Source organism: Vanessa cardui, chromosome 18, assembly GCF_905220365.1.
Source record: "Vanessa cardui chromosome 18, ilVanCard2.1, whole genome shotgun sequence".
Lineage (NCBI taxonomy): Eukaryota > Metazoa > Arthropoda > Insecta > Lepidoptera > Nymphalidae > Vanessa > Vanessa cardui.
This window is the reverse complement of record NC_061140.1, coordinates 310218-332458: the sequence shown is the minus strand read 5'-3', so window position 1 is coordinate 332458 and position 22241 is coordinate 310218. Positions and strand designations below refer to the sequence as shown.

Below are 22241 nucleotides of genomic sequence, written 5' to 3'. Positions count from 1 at the left end.
TTTAATTAAATAGAATATGTATTGACGACTCAAATCGTGTATTCAATATTTAAGTGATGTGGATTCCACTAACCCGCATTGAAACAGCGTGGTGGAATATGTTCCGAGTCTTCTCCTCTTTTTTTATGGTATAGGTTGGCGGATGAGCATATGGGCTACCTGATAGTAAGTGGTCATCATCACTCATAGACAATGACGCTGTAAGAAATATTAACTATTCCTTACATCGTCAATGTGCCACCAACCATGGGAACTAAGATGTTATGTCCCTTGTGCCTGTAGTTACTGGCTCACTAACCCTTCAAACCGGAACACAACAATACTGAGTACTGTTATTTGGCGGTTGAATAACTAATGAGTGGGTGGTACCTACCCAGCCGGGTTTGCACAAAGCCCTACCACCAAGTAAAGTCCTCAAAGGGAGAGGAGGCCTTAACCCAGCAGTGGGAGTTTTACAGGCTGCTGTTGTTATTGTTGATGTGGGTACGAAATTGTGATTGGAGATTGTATCCTAAACTTTGAGTGTTATATATTTGAAGTCAGTCAGATTCCGTTAGTAAGCCTCAAAAACTTGTAAAGTATTTTTAAACACATTCGTAAGATGCAATCCTTTCCATCGAGAGCATTGAGATCATTGCAGTGGTCGTTCAAATCGATATTATTTAATTCACCGTTTCTTTAAACATTCACACATTCATTAAATATATATTATCGGTCATTGACCTTGCTTTATAAGGTACAAAAATACATAAATAAAATTGCTTCTAGTGAAGTCTAAGCAATATACAATTATTATTTTTTTCCGTTAGTTAACGCGGTGACATTGGATTAGGGGCGGGGATGAAAGCGGCACCATGTAGTTATATAATAAATTATTTTGATAATGTTTACGATAAAATATATAAGGGTTAAATAAACATTTATTACCAATGACAGAGGATGCGATTTGAGAAGTCTTGGCGGTAATCAGATTCCACCTTTTTGGTTATTTGTAACTTCGTACGTTGTACGATTGTTGTACGATTCTATCTTTACATAGAAAAAAACGAATTCGCTTCCCGCCTGTACGATTTGACCTTTTAAACAACGCATAGAATTTGAATGCGGTTTTCATGAAGAAATAGATTTATTAAAGATAGCAGTTTTATTTCTATAAGATTCATATTATAGTAAAGAAAAGTCTAGAATTTGAACTACGTGGCTGTATAAAACAAGAACTTTTCTTTTATACTTGTGCTAAAATTTAAAAGTAGTATACATACCCTTACTCTACATGCGCGAGGTCGAAAGGGACAACTAAATTTTTTATAAATTATAAAATGTATTAATACGTATATTGATATAAAAATAAGACACGCACATCATAAGTAATTTTTCAAACACCTTTGTTCCCATATTGTTTTAATATATGGCATCGCCGGTGCAGATAAACGCTAAGTAATTTATGCAGGATTTTATTTATTATTGCGATTAAGTTGTACGCAATATTTCTTTAAAGATAAATAGAGGATGCCGTTTTAATATATGAGCCATTTTTTTATAAATGTATACAATTTTTCATGTACCATATCGCAATAAAAAAGGTATACAGATATACCTCGTCTAGTTTTTTAGGTGTATCGGTTTTCGTTAGGCGCGGTATCTTGGTATTGCTCCGGCGGCGAGTTTACGCCTCGGGGCATAATTTAATAAAGTTTTAAATATTGTAATGATAACAGACTCGTTGATCTACTGACTTATAAGGCAGATGTTGGGGTTCAGAGTTCAAATAGTCGATTGTGTTAAGTGAGAAAGTTAGGAGGCTTATAAAGCCATAATCCGGCATAATACTCGTTCCGATTGTGCACCATATACCGCCCTGGCTTACGAGAGAATACTACATGTATTGTTAACTACGTTGTTTGCTAACTTTTACACTTTTCTATGTTCTGGGATATTTATAAAATTCTGCAGACATTTTTAACTTTGCCGTCTCGTAAATTCAAATCGTTTATAAAAAATACAGTGGTAAAAAAGGCGTATTATTCGATACAAGATTTTGTAGATGATAAAAAAGCGTGGAATTAATACCTGTTGACTTTCAGGCAGAATATATTAAGTTAAATAATTGTATTAACTAACATGACTGTACTTTTTTTTAATGTTGAAAAAGAGTAACTACTGAGTTTCTTGCCGGTTGTTCTCGGTAGAATCTACTTTCCGAACCGGTGGTAGCTTCACTTAATTGTTATATGACGATTCAAAAGTGCTTGAAAAAGCCCACTTGAATAAAGTATATTTTGATTTTTGATTTTTTTTATATTTGTATTCATGTTTGTGACGAAGTCTTCGGTTTTGTAATGTAATCGGTTTAATTTAAAAATGTCGCTATTTATATACAACTTTAAAATGACATAAATAACATTATCGATACACATTACACAGTTCTAACGTGAACGTGGAAGCCATACTTGTTTTATTTTATACGCTGTTCTCATAACAAGGAGATAAAATTAAACGCTAACACAACATGCACTATGTGATTATGTAAATTCCTTTTAAAACGTTATGTGGTACTCATGCTGTGCACGTATAATATCGCTTCTAGAAGACCGAGTTTTTAGTTCTGTGTAGTTATGTTCTTAGACAGAGGTCAATGAACTCATTGCCTGTTATATAATTTATTTGGTTAAAATAAATATATTTACCCTTACATTTATCACATTACTTTACTCCGCGGCTGAATCCCGTCGAATTTTCCAGCCCATTATACAGTTTAGGTAACTTAAAGCCATCGATCATTAAAACTGAAAGACACTGAAACTGCATAGTCACCACGGTGGCTTTCTACCATAACTATAAAGACGATACAAAGTGTATGTTATAAATACTGTAACAACACTTATTATTTATTTCTTTAGTGTCGGTTAATATAATCATGTATCGGAATGCTATAAAAATGATATAACGCCGATCAAAACACGAAACAGTTTAATGTCAACGTTTAAATAGGTTGTGATTTGCATCTCAAATACATTAAGCGATGATTAATTGCACTTTACGATCAATCATTAATAATTTTATATTGGAGGCAAACCTTTTTTTTACTTAAAAACGCTTCGCCCATAATATGCTGCATCTTCGCACATTCCTCGCAAACCTGCTGTGTCGTGACATCGTCCGCGCGAATTTTATGTGGAACTAGCCTTGTACCCCGTGGGATGTCCCAGCGGAAACATTATACAGAGACCCATCTGAACATTGTTTTTTTTGTTAACTAGGTTGTCAAAACATCCGCTTCCTTGTTCCTAATTACAAATTAAAAAAGTTTCAACTGTTTAATTTCAAATTTCGAATAGTTTCGAATTCCCTTATATACTTATTGTTTCCTGGAATCAATTTGACTGTTTTTGATAATGTTGCTTGTATCCAGGCGTTTTATTATAAACTTTTTTGAAAATACTTATTTCTTTATGGAAATGTAAAATAACTTCGCACTTCATTGTCTTATATATTATAATACTTTATTATTATGTTAATAATTCAATCGGTGTCACATAATCATGTCTAGACTATTCTATGCAAATATTGAATATATAATATTAAAAAAGGAATTCAAATGTTAACACTGCAGCTTTAGTAATTCGCCATGTTATATTTTTGACATAAAAAATTGTCACGACATGTTATTTGTCAAAATCATTGCACTTTTTCGTTGTACGTAATTAAGTAAAAACGCAATCGTGTTGGAACCTGTTCCTTTGACGTGATCTCTCTGCTCGTTTTATACAAAGAGCGTGCTGAACTGTTTTGTATGATGAGTGACATAAAAAGGAAGACAATAATGGCGCAGACATAACGCGAAATTTCGAGGACACATCATTATAAGGCTTACCTTTATATATACCTATCTTTATAGCGTACTTAAATCTGTAGAGTTATATCTATTGATCTAAAAGAATGGTTGAGAAAAGACCTTTATTGAACGAGTGTCTATAAAAAGAGAATGAATGATGTATTTCAAACATGTTTTGTCATTCGTACTGTAAATATTAATTAAATCAAACACTTGCCAGTGTATTACATATTGTTTACGTAACAATATAAAAACACAGTTATAATTCTGCTAATATATGTACTTAACTTCATATATAAACGAGATGTTGATCTTTACCATGATTGCGGCTCCAGACCTGAGAGCATAGTATTGAATTGTTTTGACTTACTTAATTTGGGTTTACAGCTTATCTTGCTAGGCTATCAAGGAATACATTACATTCAAATCGCCATTTTAAATTTTTGGCGTAACACAATTGTCTTGCTATGTGCGTTAAAAATGCCACTTAATGCGCATTGGAAAAAATTGAGGAGTCTTTAGTCTCACAGCGTGACATTTACAGGGTGAGTTTTTTGTTTACGTTTCCAATATGAATGTCTTATAATAGCTTTAAATTATGACGTATAGTTATAATGACGTTTGATAAGTCTCTTCGTCCATCGACATGGACACTGCAAGAAATATTAACAGCTCCACTTATATCGTCACGGCGCTGCCAACCGTGGCATCTAAGATGTTATGTTCCCTGTCCGTAATTACACTGAACCGTGCGTCCTAAAACCGCAGCACAAATTACCGAAGGATAAATTAAATAACCGTTAGGAATTTTCGAAATTTCATGTTTTTGTGACATCAGATGAAAATTACGAATAGCAATAATAAATTAAAAATAGGTAGGGTAAGTTTGCCTACCTTAAACTTTCTAATGTTAGATGTGTTGCTAATTCGTAAAGCACATAAATGCTTCCAAATAGGAACACAATAGCCATATTAAAAATCAACAAAAAATATTAATATCTAATTATTTCAATATATGTAAGTAATAGATTAAGTAGAGCTAAGTTAGTGATATCTATTGATATTTTATACGAGGATAAATTTCGTCAACAAACTAGGTACATTGCATGAAATATTTGCTTTAGAAATTTTATCAGATATGGTGAAAGATCAATAAATAATATAATAATAATTTGAAAAACTAGCTGGAATCGTTATTCCAGCAATTTTTTTTAGTTAATTTACAGAAGTAAATTTGGTATTAAAGTTATAAAGCTTTTAACCCCTAATATTATTATAGATATAGGGGTTGAAAATAGTGAAGATCTCCAAGAAATTAAAAGAAACTGTTTCACGTAAAGAATAAAATATCACAAGATAATTAAGATGCGAAACAGGAATATTTCGATCGAAATAATTTCACGAACAAAAAACTTGAATGTTGATTATGCGAGCAAAACCAGACAGCCGTGTGTGATATTAAATTTCTCTCCAATGAGGGGAAAGAGATAAGTATATTATAATTGCAATAGGGAGTGAGAGAGACGGAGGGTACGATACGGTTAATTTGGTCACAAATTATGTTTCGCTAACTTTTTTATGTAGTTTTACAAATTGAAGTTTTTTTAATAAATAATATGTTTAAAAAAAGGAAAGGAAACCGAACCGAAAGTATCGAACTAGCAATCGCTTGCGTTTAATTTAGTTGAATGTATTACTATAAATTACTTTTTCCTCACATTAAATAACAATTACTTGTACATAGTTAGCGAATTAATGCAATATTTGAAACCTATGGCGATATATATGTGTATGTAGTATCCCGAAACGATCGTCTGTCGTCGTTCCCACATAAAACGGTCTGTGTTCGCAACACGATAGTTGAGTAATGTCAAATATAATTTTGATTGAAACATCTAATGTACAGACTGACTGTTGGCGTCACGCGTTGTCACGCTGTATGTTAGTACGAAATATCTTATATGTGGTGATAACGGGTTGTCACGCTGCATGTTAGGATAGTTGACGCTTCGCCAGGCGTAATAACTGTGCGGCTCTCTAATTATTTCGATGTTTCATATCAGCCAGACTTCCCGCGATGCTGTTATAATAACATTTTAACCAATATGACCCAGTAAACGGGTCACATTTAACTAGTAAATAAAGTAAAAAGAGAAAGCACGAAAGGCAAGCACCACTATATATACGTGCTTTATTTGTGTTTATAGTTCATCTCCTGCTTGGTGGTGAAGGAAAATAACTTGAGGAAACTTGCATGTGCCTCATTTTATCTAAATGCTGCCACATGTGCATTCCACCAACCCGCATTGGAACAGCGTATTGAAATATGTTCCAAAGACTCTCCTTAATGGGAGAGTAGGCCTTATCCCATCAGTGGGAAATTTAAATTTACTTTACTTTACTATTCCTGAGACGTTTCAGTGCTATCTGCGGGGACATATTAGCAACGCCTCGTAGGTGTAATGCAGTAGTGGATATTTAAGTGTGATAACAAAAATAGGTAATAAATTGTATTCAATCGTACATCGAACGCCTCGCCCACTGAAACGAGAATCGCGTGTTGATCACGAACTATGTTCTCTGTTTCGCTTTATAATATTATTCTCTTTATATGACTGAATTTAAATGAATAAATTAAGAATAGCTATATTTTAGACGTTAAATAAAATAGAATAATATTTTTTAAAATTTATTATTATTTTACGATTAACGAAAATGATTTCGCAAAATTTGGCACCACTAGAATACTAAAAACATTGATTTATATTTAATGTCCATATTATTTTATTCATTGTAGCCTTTTCTAAGTGATGATTAATAATAAATAAGTCTTTTAAAATATCGTTTCAATATTTTGAGTGGGATTACATAGCTTGGTGAGGATTTTCTTGCACGTATGTTATAAAAAACCTTTGAGACCTTCAGTATAATATCATACGAATCTAGTATTTATAATAAAATATTATCTTATAATTAAACGACAAAAACCGTTTTTTATTGAATATTTTACTCAAAGAACCGCCGCCAATTAGGTAATTATAATTAATTTAAATTTTATAAATAAAAAGATAAATCGAGGTCCTGCTTTAAACCTTGAAATAAAGAAATTTAAGTGTAAAAAATTATCCTGACACACTAAAAAAATTACTACTTTTTACCATTCGTTTACATTTATTAAGTATTAACAATTAAATAATATCACCAATTAAAATCTGCTACCGAGGCCAGTTTCTTTGATTATATATTTAATCATGTGATAATATGCGTTTTAATGTTTTTTTAACATGCGATATCACCAACCAATATAATCTATTCGCCAAATACAGGCAATTACAAATGGTATAAATGATATTATTTTTACATTAAACATATTCATTAAATTAAATGATTCTATTTAAATCGTTTTAAAGTCAAACCACCTAAACCAATACCACGTAATATGTGAAGAATGAAAAGTGATTTTGCAAAAAAATATATGTTTTTACTTCTTTAGTAATAAATCTAGCTCAAAGCGAATAAATCAGACGATCACGTTTTAGCGATAATTGTGCTGCGCACGCGCCGCCCACCCAGCGTCATATACTTTCTGTGAAATTGTAGTATTTCTTCGTGATAGTTAAACCATCATTGCTTTTTTTTACTTGCTATTGATATGTTTTTCAGAAAGTAATTAAATTTATAAGTTTGTTATACTAAGTAATATATTTTTAACAATTATTATTAACTCTTAGATGTGGTGAAAATTAATATCTACCTGTAGACTCTACTAATATCTAATTACCTTAATGTGTTTGGAGTACGAGGGTACGAGGTAAATTGAAGTTGTAACACAATACGTCTGTGTATACAGACGATTTAATTTGCATTGAGAAAATAAAATTTAAGTTTTCATATTTAATCAAACTTTATCACTATTTATATTAATAATATAAATATTTATACTAATTAAAATAATTGTATTAACTAACATCACTTTGTATTTTTTAAATGTTGAAAAAAAGTAACTACTGAGTTTCTTGCCGGTTCTTCTTGGTAGAATCTACTTTCCGAACCGGTGGTAGCTTTACTTAATTGTTAAATGACGATTCAAAAGTGCTTGTAAGCACTTTGTCCAGTTGTCCACAGTTGTATAAAGTATATTTTGATTTTTGATATCAATGAAAGAAGATCAACAAATATTTAAAGAATCACAAAGACAGTAGTTAATAAAGCAACAACTGATACCTGTTGTGAGGCGACTACTGGCCGACCAGACCAAATAACGGATTTAAAATAATAAGAGTTGCTCGTATTATTGAGCGCATTTTATTTGCAAAAATACAGCGGCTTTAATTACCCGAGTGTCATTTAAATACCGGCTTAATTCAGCGGCTTTATTCGCTTCATTACGTCTCGCGGCATCCCGATGACAGATAATGTCGGATTATTGAAACTAATACTAACCGACGTGTCTAAAACACTCTCTCTGCTCGGGACTTCCTATGATATTATTAAAAACCACATGCAGTCAATTTGCGTATAATGAGTAAAAAATTGTTCCAATTTAAAAAAAAATTAGGCCTTCATAAAAATCTTAGTGTATTTGTAAAACATCGAAATTGAATGTTATTAATTTTTATTATAAGTGAGGAAAACAGATAAATATATTTATTAATTATTATAAATCTCTTTCACGGAATAACACTGAAGGAAATTTGATGAACTTTGGTATCGTCATCTAAGGCGCGAACGATACCGCAGGCAAAAACAAGCGTATTATATATTTACATATCATACTCAAGGAAGAAGCTCCCTACCTTCTTCCTTTAGATAACACTATGTCGGATAATAGAGCGTCATGCCGGTAGCGCGTTTACTATATGTCACGACTTACCAGTCGGTTTAACCCTCAGAGAATATAATTGAAATGTATATATTTTTTTATTATGACTAATTTGGTCTTAATAACAAGAATGTTGCTTAATGGAATTTAAATTTGAAAAGAATAAGTCAATCAAGTAGCTTTATTTTAGAAATTTTAGAACATTAAAACGTTCTATTAAATAATAGATTATTTTGAAACAAGCCGACAAGTTCTCTATGGTTGTTTATGGGCTGCGATGATCACTTATCTTACGGTGTTTCTCTCCCATAAAAAACTTACGTTCTCTTGTCTTAGCCAGTAATGGTTGTCAATGTTTCTGAATAGACACTATCTACTCTATCTATCTCACCATTAAGAGATTTGTCTGTCTGTCAGTTGTCGCTTGTAATCGTTAAATGCGTTTTTATATTATTTATAATTTACACATAAGTAACTATGTTTGAACTTTAATTACATTAATTATTCCTTTCCACGTGATCAATGAAACCATAACGAGTTAATTTGTTCACTAATGTTATAAATGCGAAAGTATTGTTTGTTACGGATTTTATTTCTCCACCGATTATCATGGAATTTTGTTTACAGGTTTTATCAAGTGTTAAAATAAAAAGAACCATTATACCTGATCACTTTATACATTATTAAATACAAATCTTGACTTTATCGTATAAAAATTATATAAAATTTTCAATGGTTATCGAAGAATGCAACTGAAATAACGTAAGTTTAAAGAAATAAGCTCTCATAATATATGTTTTGTGTACGAACACGTTGTAGATCTCATGTTAGTACAAAAACATCCAGTCTAACCTGTTAATATATAGGCACTATTATATTACTATTTAATTACTACAATGTAGTATTTATTGAATATCTTTTTAATGTTATTGTTGTAAAATAAATGGTACTTAAATGCACATACAAAATTGAATGGGTCATTAAAATGTAAAAACAAAACGCAACAAGTCGGACATAAACGTAATCTGTAGATAAGATGCAAGAACGAAACGCACAAAAAAAAATAAAGTTCAAAGATGGCGCTCGCGAATATCGAGTTTCTGGTTGCTTAAAGCGATGTTTAATGACTTTGTTATGGCTAGTTAAATATATATTAATAGACGTTTTATTTGAATACAGCATTGTAGGAATACGATATTTAATATGTAAGAAAATATTTCTTTACTTTTTTTTTTGTTTTGGTTAACAAAAGCCGCGCTTTCTTTCTAATTGAGAAAAAATAAAACCATTTTACATTCTATTCACATTCCAATTTCAAATTTCCAATACTTGCAAAACAAAGACAATTTTATCTTTTTTAAATAAAATACCTATTCATTTATGTCACTAAAACCGCTACCTCCGCTTTACTACTCCCAAAAAACTTCACAATTTTAGAAATATGAATTAAGATATGCAATTAGTTTATTAAAACATATATCATTACACTAGCTGAAGTTGTTACAATCGTAATTCACGAAGGGATAAACTCTATAAATATTCATTGCGAAGTAATTAATTTTTCCGAGTAAGGAGCGATCAATTACTTACCACAGTAATAGCTTCCTTTGGAGCTATTTAAAAAGGTATTATGTCCGATTCGATTTTATATTTATGATAAATGTTTCCATTAAATCAACGACAAAACGTATGCTCAACACGAGAATTCATTCTAAAGGTTAAACCACAGTCAGTTAAAATATAAACATGCATATATAATTGTAATTAACTAACATGAATGTTGTTTAAATGTTAAAAAAGAGTAACTACTGAGTTTCTTGACGATTCTTCTCGGTAGAATCTACTTTCCGAACCGGCGATAGCTTCACTTAATAGAAAAAAAGTTGTTAAATGACGATTCAAAAGTACTTGTAAAAGCCTACTTGAATAACGTATATTTTAATTTTTTGATACAAAGATTGATACAACGACACAACATATGACCTTTTTAAATAACATTTATTATAGTTGATGAAATTAAATGTTCTCTGTATTTGCATTATACGTACCGATTATATCGTGTCGTATGAGAATGGAGCCTCACGTGACCATCAATCATAGAATGCGAGATCATTCGTCCCAGTTTTTGTCAATTTAAATCTAAGAATGCATTAGTTCAGAGCATTATAAATTTTAATTTGACATTTCTGGTTGAGATAGTATCCTCGATAAAAAAGTCGAGCCGAGTTCAACGAATTTAAAACTAAGATCTTTTAAATTTACAGAGTCCAAAAATATTCCTTACAAAATGCCGATAGTAAGCTGTCACCAGCTGCTAAAAGCTGTACAGGTAAACCTGTAGTGAGTTCTTACAATATCAATATCGCGTGTTATAAACATTGGCGTGCATTTCATGAAACCAGAAATTATATATATTGTATAATATTTCAACATACAATATATTTTCTATTCGATTTATAGCAGGGTTTCTTATGTTTAACGAGTAACTACTGAGTTACTTGCCGGTTATTTTTGGTAGAATCTACATTCCAAAATTGGTATTTTAAATATAATTCTGTAAATTTGCCGATTCAAAAGAATTTATAAAAGCTTACTCTAATAAAGTACGTTTTAATTTAGATTTACGTTATGCATAGTGATGTGACTTCCACTTATCATATAAACACTGATGTATACATACAATATTCTCACGATACACCAACGGACACTCACCTGAAATAAAGAAAGAAATATATTATTAAAAAGAATAAATTTATCAACAAATGTTTGTAGGTGTTTGAATGTATTTCTAATACTAATGTGTACCTTTGAATAAAAAACAAAACGCCTGTGCTCTGTGGGTTATACACACGGCCAAAACAAAATGATATAGAAAAGTGCAAAAACGCTTCATTGTGAAGTTTACTTGAATAAAATTGATTTGATTTGCAGAGATAAGGCTCGCGAGGAAGAATCGTGTAATGAAATTAATTTGCGTATAAAGAATATTAATAAAGACGATAATTATGTTTTCCGAAGTGAATATGTAAATATGATTGCATTTTCACCCTACGTTGTCAATTCCGGTAATTCCGCTTTCTACAGCAGCGAACTGACCGCACTCCGGTATCACATTCCCTTACAATAGGAAGCAACACTCAGCAACGAAGCCAAACGAATGATTTCCTATGTCCGATCACCGATGTGTCAACAATAACAGCTGTATATAAATCTTTTTTAATAAATATTGGACAACATCACATACATTATTCCGATCCTAATGTAAGTAGCTAAAGCTCTTGTGTTATGGAAAATCAGAAGTAACTACGGTACCACAAAGACACAGACCAAAGAAAATATCGAAAACTAATTAACTTTTTCTACATCGACTCGACCGGGAATCGAACCCGGGACCTCGGAGTGGCGTACCCATGAAAACCGGTGTACATACTACTCGAGCACGAAGGTCGTCGAAATCTGTATATTTAAGTATTATACTACTAACTTATCAAAAAATCTCTTAAACTATAGGTCTGAATGACTTGGAGTTTAGCATGGTCACTTTTTCGCGACATACATGTTCCCTAAGAAATAACTCTTTTTTAGATATTGCAACTTTCATCCAGAGAATGAGGAGGTATCGTCTTGTTTGAATTTTACTCGTATGCATCAAGCGTTGTTATAAATATTGATACTCTTACAGTGTATTACAATAAGTATTTTCTCAAACTGTCAGTTAAAGTTAAACTTTTTCAAACTCGGTCACGGCAAAGGTAAATGTACTATTGGATATATTTGTTCCTTTAAGCACAATTTTTTGAACTTATTCGTACATGAGTGATTACGTTACAACTTTTACCAATGAAATTTTCATTAAAAATGTTTAAATGTAGTGGAATGTTTTTTCTGTGAAGTTATCAATAAGATGTATATAAAACACATTTTTGGACTAATTTACTAGTCCCATTCATAGATGTAATGGAACGGTAAGGATAACTAAAAAGTATAGTGACCTTGCGCGGCACGAGCCGTGACCGACACGCTCCCGCGCCGACAGCGCTCCGATTCAAATCCGATATATATTTGATAAGCGTCATTTTGATGTTCTAAAACAGTTATTTTTATTTCTACCATAGATTAGGGTTTGGTGATTTATAAGTTACCATGTATGGTGGATTTGTTTACACATCATGATACACCGACGCAAAATACAAATATGTATAATGATAAAAATGAAAGTCGCGTTAATAATGATATTCCTTCAAATGTATCCAGAATAAAGTATATTTTTATTGTTGTCCCTGGGTTAATATTTATACGCTTCTAATCTATTTCAAACAAATGTGGTTCATAATATAAAGGATAAGGCATACTCAGAAAATATTATGAGAAGTATTGACATTACATAATATTGTCGCAGTCTGTTGGTATAGTGACTTGGAGTTGGGGCTTTGTACAAGCCTGTCTGGGAGGTAGCACCCACTCATATCATATTCTTTCACCAAAGAGCGATACTTAAATTTGTTGAGTTCCGGTTTGCAGGGTAAGTTAGTCAGTGTAACTAGAGGCACAATGTATTAGCTTAGTTCCCAAGATAAGTATTAGTGGAACGAGGAATGATTAATATATCTCGCGTACTATTATTAGCAGTGGTGACCACATACCATCATGTAGTCTATTTGTTAGTCTACCTACTTATGACACAAAAAATAAAATGTAGCTTGCAAACTAGATGAAACTTGTTAGCTCTTGTTCCTGTAAGTACACTGGCTCACTCATAGTTCACGCTGCGACATAATGACACAGAACATTGCCACTTGTTGGGAGCGTTTATTGTGAGTGGTACTACAGGCCTTCAGTTTCACCTTCTACTTTACTTACATAGAACCTTATCATTAAATTCGCCTTAAACAAAATTGCATCAATAATTTTAGTATACAGGTAAATCATTATTTTTCTATGCTTTCCTATAATGTTACCAAATAAAAAATATTAAAGTTGATTTATGTGTTTTAACAAAAAGCAGTTATATTTCAACGTAAAAGGCGATTAATATATAGATATAATTAAAGCCTACCTAGTAATATGGCCGGTAGTTCAATGTAATGACTGATACGAGCAGTTTATAACGCCGAGCATGGCAACATTGTTGGACTATAAAACGAACTTATTTTTTCCATCTATAAAACTAGTGCTTATTTTAACCGGTTTTCATTGTTGCGTTTTATTTTGTACCGTTAATTTTGCTTCTGTGAATTTGTAATTGTGTTAAAACTTGAATAGTATTAATTTGTACATTATGACGTGTATTTATATGAGTACTATATTTTATTATTATTTTTTTTATTATATAAAATACTTTATTTTATTATTTTCGGTAACTTTTACGTCTAATAAGATCACAACTTAAATATATGTAAATATAGCCTAATCAAGTTGAAGTATGAATAAAAATAAACTAACCTTAAATTTAATTAATTCATGCGATTAGCTTATAGCTCAGCTACATTGAGCACTACAAAGAACCTATGATTAATAGATCTTTATTCAGAATATGCTATTACACTTAACTACTCATTCTCACTTTAATTTTATTTACAAAATCTCGAAAACAGTTTCGTCAATGTTCAAAATGCTATAATTTTGTAAATCCATAGCGAATATCATAGATTAATCAATCTCTCGATTAATGATATCTTACAATTTGCTGTCATATGTTGTTTATTTGCCTTTCCTCGTTTTATGTTTGGAATAGAGCATACTCGTATGTAGGACACGTGTGTTTAACAAACGCCAAATTAAATTCATCTTCTCTTAAATCTTCTCACTGAACGACTAAGACACCTCTTTTCTTTGTTTATATATAATATGTTTACCAATTTTCAATGTGATCAATTCTATATAGCGTCGCTCTTAAACAAATAACTCATATATACACATGAATTTTGACAGCAACCAATACTTTTTATCATAGCGCCAGCACGTGCCTACGACAGATGCAGCTCTTTCGAAACGTCGAACAACATTAAAAAGGGATCACTCAAAACGCGAATAAAATATAAAAAAGGAAACGGCATAGTAACATTTTGAAACATGATATAGTAATAAATAATACAGGATGTTTTCGAAGCATTTCGGAGTTCCGCATTCAGTAAATATCTCATAAAGTCGTGCACTTATAACGGTTTTGTATCTAAAGAGCAAATGAGCGAGTTTGTTAAGCGCGACTACGATGTTCATGATTGTTAAGTGCGCTATTTGTCCGAGAATGCACTAATTAGACACTGCGGGAAAAATTTCTTGCTCGTTGTGGTAAAACTGAAACTTATATATCAATCTATACCATTTTATACGAACGGCATGAGTTAGTTTCTTGTTGATAGTGTTAAATTACACACATATATATATATATATATATATATATATATATATATATATATACGTATATATATTTAAGACATTATTACATACATACTGTAAATATAACTTTGTTTGTTTGTATATAAGTTAATTCCGGAACTAACGATATAATTCTAAAACTTTTTTCATTGATAGAATGATACATTATTCCAAATTATATCTACATCATGCACAAATATAATTTGAAAATAATTCTGTAGCAGCAAAACCCGAGAGAATTTGCTATTTTGTAACAGTTATGAAATTACGTAATTAATTTACTACACTGATATTAAAAAGTTTTAGCGATATTATCTGTCCATTTTCGTCAAAGAAACGGATAAATAAACTACTTTTACTTTTTTATATTTATCTTATCTAAAGTATGAACGAATGGAATCATATCGTTATAAACTATGACCAAGTTATTTCCTAGCGTATTTTCTCATTGCACGTCATTGCTGTTAGCAAATTAGAAGCGATTAGACTCAGGACAATGGATATGTTTTCTTTTCAATGTGAACTTTAAATAATATTTCCAAAATACATCCTTATTCCATTCACAGTTAACAATCTTAAACCTTGAGACAATATTATAGTGCACATAGTTCCGTTTTATTGCCTGCATTGATGTTAAGATATAAATATGATTTAAACAGCCTTATATAAATACTCAAATTGAAATAATTATCTATAAATGTAAATAAATTTGTTTTTATAATTTTAAATGGTTATTATATATTTGAACAGGAAAGTAAACATTTGATTGAGCTGCATATTCACTGCACCTTTAGGAGCTTTAAATTATGGAACAAATCAATTACTATTATGCTATATTATATTATATTAGTTCCCTGTCTCGTCTGTCGGTCTCATACGGTTTTCACCAACGGACGAAGTAATTCACATTGAAGGTTTCCCTATATAATGAATTATGGGTTGTGTAAAAAGACAACACGATGATTGTTTAAGGTGTCTAAAAATAAAACCAACTTTGCGAGATAAGGTTTATTGACATGTGTCGAGAAAACCGATAGTCATATACATATGTACTACGACATAAATTTTTATGTCGTGAGAAGTAATATCGGGTAGTAAGTTAAATATAAAAATCAAGACCTTTAAATATTCTCAAAAAGGACCATGTTTATAATAATTTAAATAAAACAAAAACGTATTTGAAAAGGAAAAATACCCAGCACGCATATAATTCAGCATTGCCTGCGCCTGCGCATTTTGCACGTTAATTAGCGCATGCAAACACGCCGTGTTCGAACCTGAACCAATTGAACATACACAGACATACATATTTATAAGCACAAATTGACGAACATTTACCCTTAAATTTGTTCACACGATTCTTGGCTTGCATTTGATCTCGTATTAGATAAAGTTTATTCGATTAAAAAATATACTCAACAAATTATTGTTTTCGACACCATTAATAGTATTCCGGTTGTTAGCTTACTACTTCTATGCCTATAGTCTATTTAAAATGAAGGAGAAATGGTGATAAACCTTAGATTTACTTATAATATGCGGTTTGCTGTAACTCATCTATATTGTATATTACAAAAAGAAAAAAGAAAGTCTTATTTATAATGCAACATTATTCCACTAATTTATTTATTTCCAATTTAATTTCACATCATTTTTTCGCAGAGCCATAATTAATATCAAAGACTATTCCAGCTCTATTCCAACATGAATTCATCACGTCGATATTAATGATACTAAATATAACTTTACTTTAAAGAGTCTACAGGGTTATTTTGTATACTGTAAATATTACTAAATAATTCATTGAAGGCGTACGCGTTGGTTGTTGACTAAGATATAACTATTCTTTACACAAACCTAATAAATCGAACACTATCAAAACATTGAAACTTGTTATAACCAGAAGTGAATATCATCTGCTTTCAACACGGTCACCACGATTCCGAGATATTTAGGATAAGATATCAATATAAAACGTTAAGGCGGGGTAAGCATATCCATTGTTTTATAGTTGTTTGTTTTAGTATAATACATGGTGTATAATTCCAAAGGATTCTTGAATGCTGAGAAGGGGCCAGAACTGGGCATGCGAAGTTCTTCTTCAAGATTTATATCACGCATTAAATATTGTGATACAACTATTATCTACCTTAATCATAATGCTTTTGATCACTGATATACCGAAATTTTTATCAGTGTCGGTAGTCTGGTAGTTGGTAGTTCAGTGTGTAGCTAACTAGAGAAAATAACAGAAGCCATTTATCCTTAATTTGAATATTCAATTTGTGGTTACTCCAGAGCCAAGCATCAAATAGTATATGTCAATGTCGCTTCGAGAGCTGAGCAAACACGAAACTTCACGGGCTACTGTCAAATTCAACAAAGCCATCTCTTTCGCACTCATTACACATAAGTTACTTGTGAACGGGACAAAAAAAAAATCTTGCTATGAAAGTGTGAACGGGCATGAACGACCGATTCTAAAGAAACGATCAATACGTCCACATATTTATCTTAACAAAGTATGTCAGTATTTCCGTTTTATGAATCTATCGATCTATTGTCAATGTGATTCTTTGGTAGGCTTCGGAACGTGTCCATCTGGATAACTAACAATGCGAACATACTGCATACTGACAGTAATAGCGGGTAAATATGCCATTGCTTGGCAAAAGTCTCCTTTGAGATAAATGAACAGGTTTTTAATCTATTTCGCCTACGTCTACTCTCGTTTGACTACGCTTTTTAAAACCTCACATAAGTAAAATACAAATATATATTAATAAACAATATATAATTAAGGCTCTCCAAAAGATTTTTTTAAGAAATGCATTTTCGGTGCTAGGTCTTTGTGCTAGCCTGCTTGATACCATCTACTCATATAATTTTCTTCCACCATACTTAGTGGTGTTGTGTTCCAGTTTGAAAGTGAGTGAGCTAGCAACAACAACAGAATAATATGTTCACGATATCTAATCAATCAAAATTCAAATAACGAAAGATAATGAAAATTTAATATTACTCAGCTCTGCTAATACAAATATTGCATTAAGGCAGTTGATTCCGATTACATTTAATTGAAACTGAATTAATAAAACTTTATTATACATTCGTCGACGCGGAACAAATTATTTTCTTATAATTTATCGAATGTTCGCAGGCGCCTGGGACATATAATTTATTATTCCGCTAAGATTTATTCGAGACAAGCATTCGCCCGCGACTTTACTCTCAATTAGCTCGTTATTAAAATGACAGTTTCTTAATTAAAACAGGAATAAAATGCAGTCGGTAATATTTATACGACAGGCGAATACATTATAGTGCAATTCATTCATTGAACTTATTACAAGAACGCAATATATTATTATTAAGTAGCGTCCCGCCCCGGCTTCGCCCGGGTGCATAGTTGATACTAATTGTGCTACCGAATTTGTTTATTTAAATTATATTAATCTTCTAAAATTATGAGTGTTTCTTTACTATATTGTCCATATGCATTACGTATATATACAAAAACCTTCCTCTCGAATCACTCTATGTATTAAAAAAATACATCAAAATCCGTTGGGTAGTTTTAAAGATTTACGCATACATAGGGACTTAGAGATAGAGAAAGCGACTTTGTTTTATACTATGTAGTGATGATAGTGGTAATATTATATCAGTATTCGACATTGAGGATATCTTGTATTTAATTAATATATTTATTTTTATAGGCTGTTTTAACAATAAAACTAAGACGAATATGTAATGATCTAAGCAATATATTATGTAAATTGCATTTAATTTAGATCTCGTTTGTAATTATAATCAGATGTTAGTCGGTGTTAAACCTGCTATAAAACATTCTGAGAAGAATTCAATAATAGATATTATAATAACGAGTTTATACAAACAGTTACTAAATAAATAATACGCCTACATATTTTAGGATGTAACTTTTATTTACTAATAGCCTTATTAGCCTTATACCGTTATTGGTACACATATATTTACATTCGATATCTGAATGACAGCAACACTTGTTTATACTTACCAATATTAACTAGCGTGCGTTGAGTATAACGCATTTTATTTTATTTTTTATTTTATAGAAACAAACAGTGGATAGTAAATATTATAAATAAGAAATATTAAATAATGATTACCAATAATATTTTTAGTGATTGATTATCATATAACAAAGTAGAAGGCTTACATTCAATAATAAAAATACTCAGTTAAAACGTAGGTTTTAAAAGGTAAGGAGAGAAACAACATTGATAATTAAGTAAATATAAAACAAATAAAAACATTCTTTTTTGAAGTAGAATCATCAAATCACACATTAAAAGTTATTTATTATTTTAAAATTACCTTTGAATTATATTTAAAGCTACCGGTTTGGATAGTAAATTCTGTCTACACAAGAAATATCGATTTATTCGAAATATAACAAGTGCATTGTTGTAGTATATGTATACACAAACGAAATTAAAATGTAACGTTATAATCTCTTGTATGATATGTACATATGTCATAAATTGCTTTCTAAGGAGGTCCAGAAAGATGACATTACGATCTAACAATAGTATATAAATTGACAGATTTGAACCAAAAATGCTCGTAAAGTTAATTTAAATTTCATATATTTAAAATGAAAGGCTCGTTCGAAGGCCTATTGACTTACTGTCCTATATTTCAAAAAATATATGATCATTGGTTTTAAATGCAAATTATATTTAATACAGATCTTATTTTTTATGGACTGTTGACTGATGTTGATGTCTTAAACATTCCTCGTGATAGTTATTTCTGAATTATATACTACTGAACTGATAAATTGTATAAAAGTAGTTTTGATGTAGAACAATCTTACCAGTTAGGTAGGACAAATGTCACTTGTTTAGTCGAACATTTGGCGCTTATACAAATACTGTATATTCCAATTTAACGTTACATTAAAATATAAGTAGTACAGTCATCATAGTCAAAATTATTTATTGGGAAATCCACATACCCGGCTATAAACTTGGACAAATTTTTAAAACCTAAAACTGGTCTCAAACCTATATGGTAGTGTGGACGAGACTGCTTTTAACTAAGGTCAAAAGTCACAAAGATTGATATTATACACATTTTCTACATATATGTATTTCTTTTAATGTGAGGTGTACGCTTTTTATTTTTATAACGTATCTAGAATTTTTTCTAGGTGAAATTAATAAGGTGCTGCGCTAAGGTTACTTTTGCCTCGTAGAAGTTAAAATATTTTGCTTCTAAGTTTAACCTGTATTAATTGATTAATTGGAGTCGACCCAGTATGTAAAATGCAACCTAAATTTGAATTCTCGATTAATTATTATACCATTTCCCATTGATCGTTAATAAATAAAATTGATTTAAATCACGTCTAGCATTTATTTAATTTACAACGTAGAGAAAGACAGCATGTGGTAGTCATAAATGAAATATTTAACGATAAAATATAACTTTCAAAATTTTTAAGTTATTGTATATAAATGGGGAGCGACCATGTGTCTTTGAGTGATTATTTCTACTTTCATGATAACATACATAATTAACAATGGATGACAAAAATGTAAAGAATATTTAAATTATTTTTTAATGTTCATTTGCTAGTACTTATCATAAATAAAATATATATACACAAACTTCTTATAAAGATGATTGTTTAGTAAAAGTCCAACCGAAGACTAACTACTAAAACAACAAAAATTAATAGTAATTAACTGACATTAGTTAGTATTTTTAAATGTTATAAAGAGTAACTAGTGAGTTTGTTGCTAGTTCTTCTCGGTATAATCTGCATTCCGAACCGGTGGTAGCTTCACGTAATATAGGTTATAGAAAAAAAAATCTTTGCTAAGCCTACTTGAATAAAGTATATTTTTATTTTTAACGGATACTACATATTAGTAGAAATCTTGCGTCCAAAATCGACACAGACTAATTTGGGCAGACTTGTATAGAAAATAAGCTATCAATAGATACAAATACGAGCGAACATTTGCAAAAACATTTGTGGATCTGGTTTTATAACCCGTTACGATACGCCAGTTTAGAGGATTTTATTATTCTATGCGTCTCGATATAAATATTTGTGTTTCACACTTTATACCAATATATCATTGTGCAATCATGAATCGAGTAAGAATATGTTTTCAATTATTGTTCCATACATTTGTTTAATGTACTATAATTTAAAATTTCTCTACGTAAACTGTTCAGTTGGTCACGAGTTCAAAGACATTAGTTTAACGCTTTGAATATTTTAATATTAATCAAAATAATATTAATTAGTTGCTATTTTTAACTAAAATGTTAACTGATCTAATAATTAAACTATAAGTAATTTTGTTCGTACCATGAGTCGGTTTTAATAATTAACTAAATACAGATAATTGTTGAGAGGCGTTTATGAAAGTATAATTTGATTGTCTATTATGTGGATATAGTAAAATTTGACTTTTTATATTAAGATATTATTTTATTAATATATATTAATATGACTGCTTATTATTTTAATGGGCCTTCTCTTATTTTTATATATATATAAATATTAATTTAGCTTGGAAATTTTAATAAAAAACAGAAACGTTAATGTTTCTGAGGCATTATAATGGGCATTAAAATATGAATACTTTAAACTTTGCCTTAAATAATGCAAACGAACTAAAATTGTATTGAGAAAAACGCACGTAAGTTTTGACGTTGTTGAGTTTTTTAATCAATAACGAGTACAAGAACAAGACATGTTTAATGTTATGTAAGAAACAAAAGAAAGGCTTCTATAAAAATGTAATGAAGGTTGTAAACAGTAGCGAGGCGATAGCATCGTCGGGTGCCCGCCCGCGGCCATGTTGCTTTTATTATTATTTTTTGCATTGGTCAGCGCGGCGCGTTGTTCTGCCAAAGATTAATATGTATATACAAATATACATATATTATATATAAATATACCATGTAAATATGTGACCTACATTATTATATACAGGTATTTGGGATTTATATAAAATAAATAATATTAATAATAGTAATATTTAGCTGAAGTAAAGAAAAGTAATTATTAAAGGTTTCTCTTAACGTAATTTTTCAAATATATACATATGAAAAGTATATAGTTGACAGTGTCTAATATTTTGATAGGCTCAATTATACAGAGACAAAGTATAAATCAGTTTTTTTATATAAAACATTGAT

At 30.7% G+C, this 22241-nt stretch overlaps 1 protein-coding gene across 3 annotated transcripts in view; it reads right to left on the bottom strand.

Annotated features, from left to right (window-relative positions):
• The window catches only part of LOC124537230 (protein prickle-like), a 321460-nt gene that overhangs the window by 123675 nt on the left and 175544 nt on the right, over positions 1 to 22241 (bottom strand). The window lies entirely within an intron of this gene.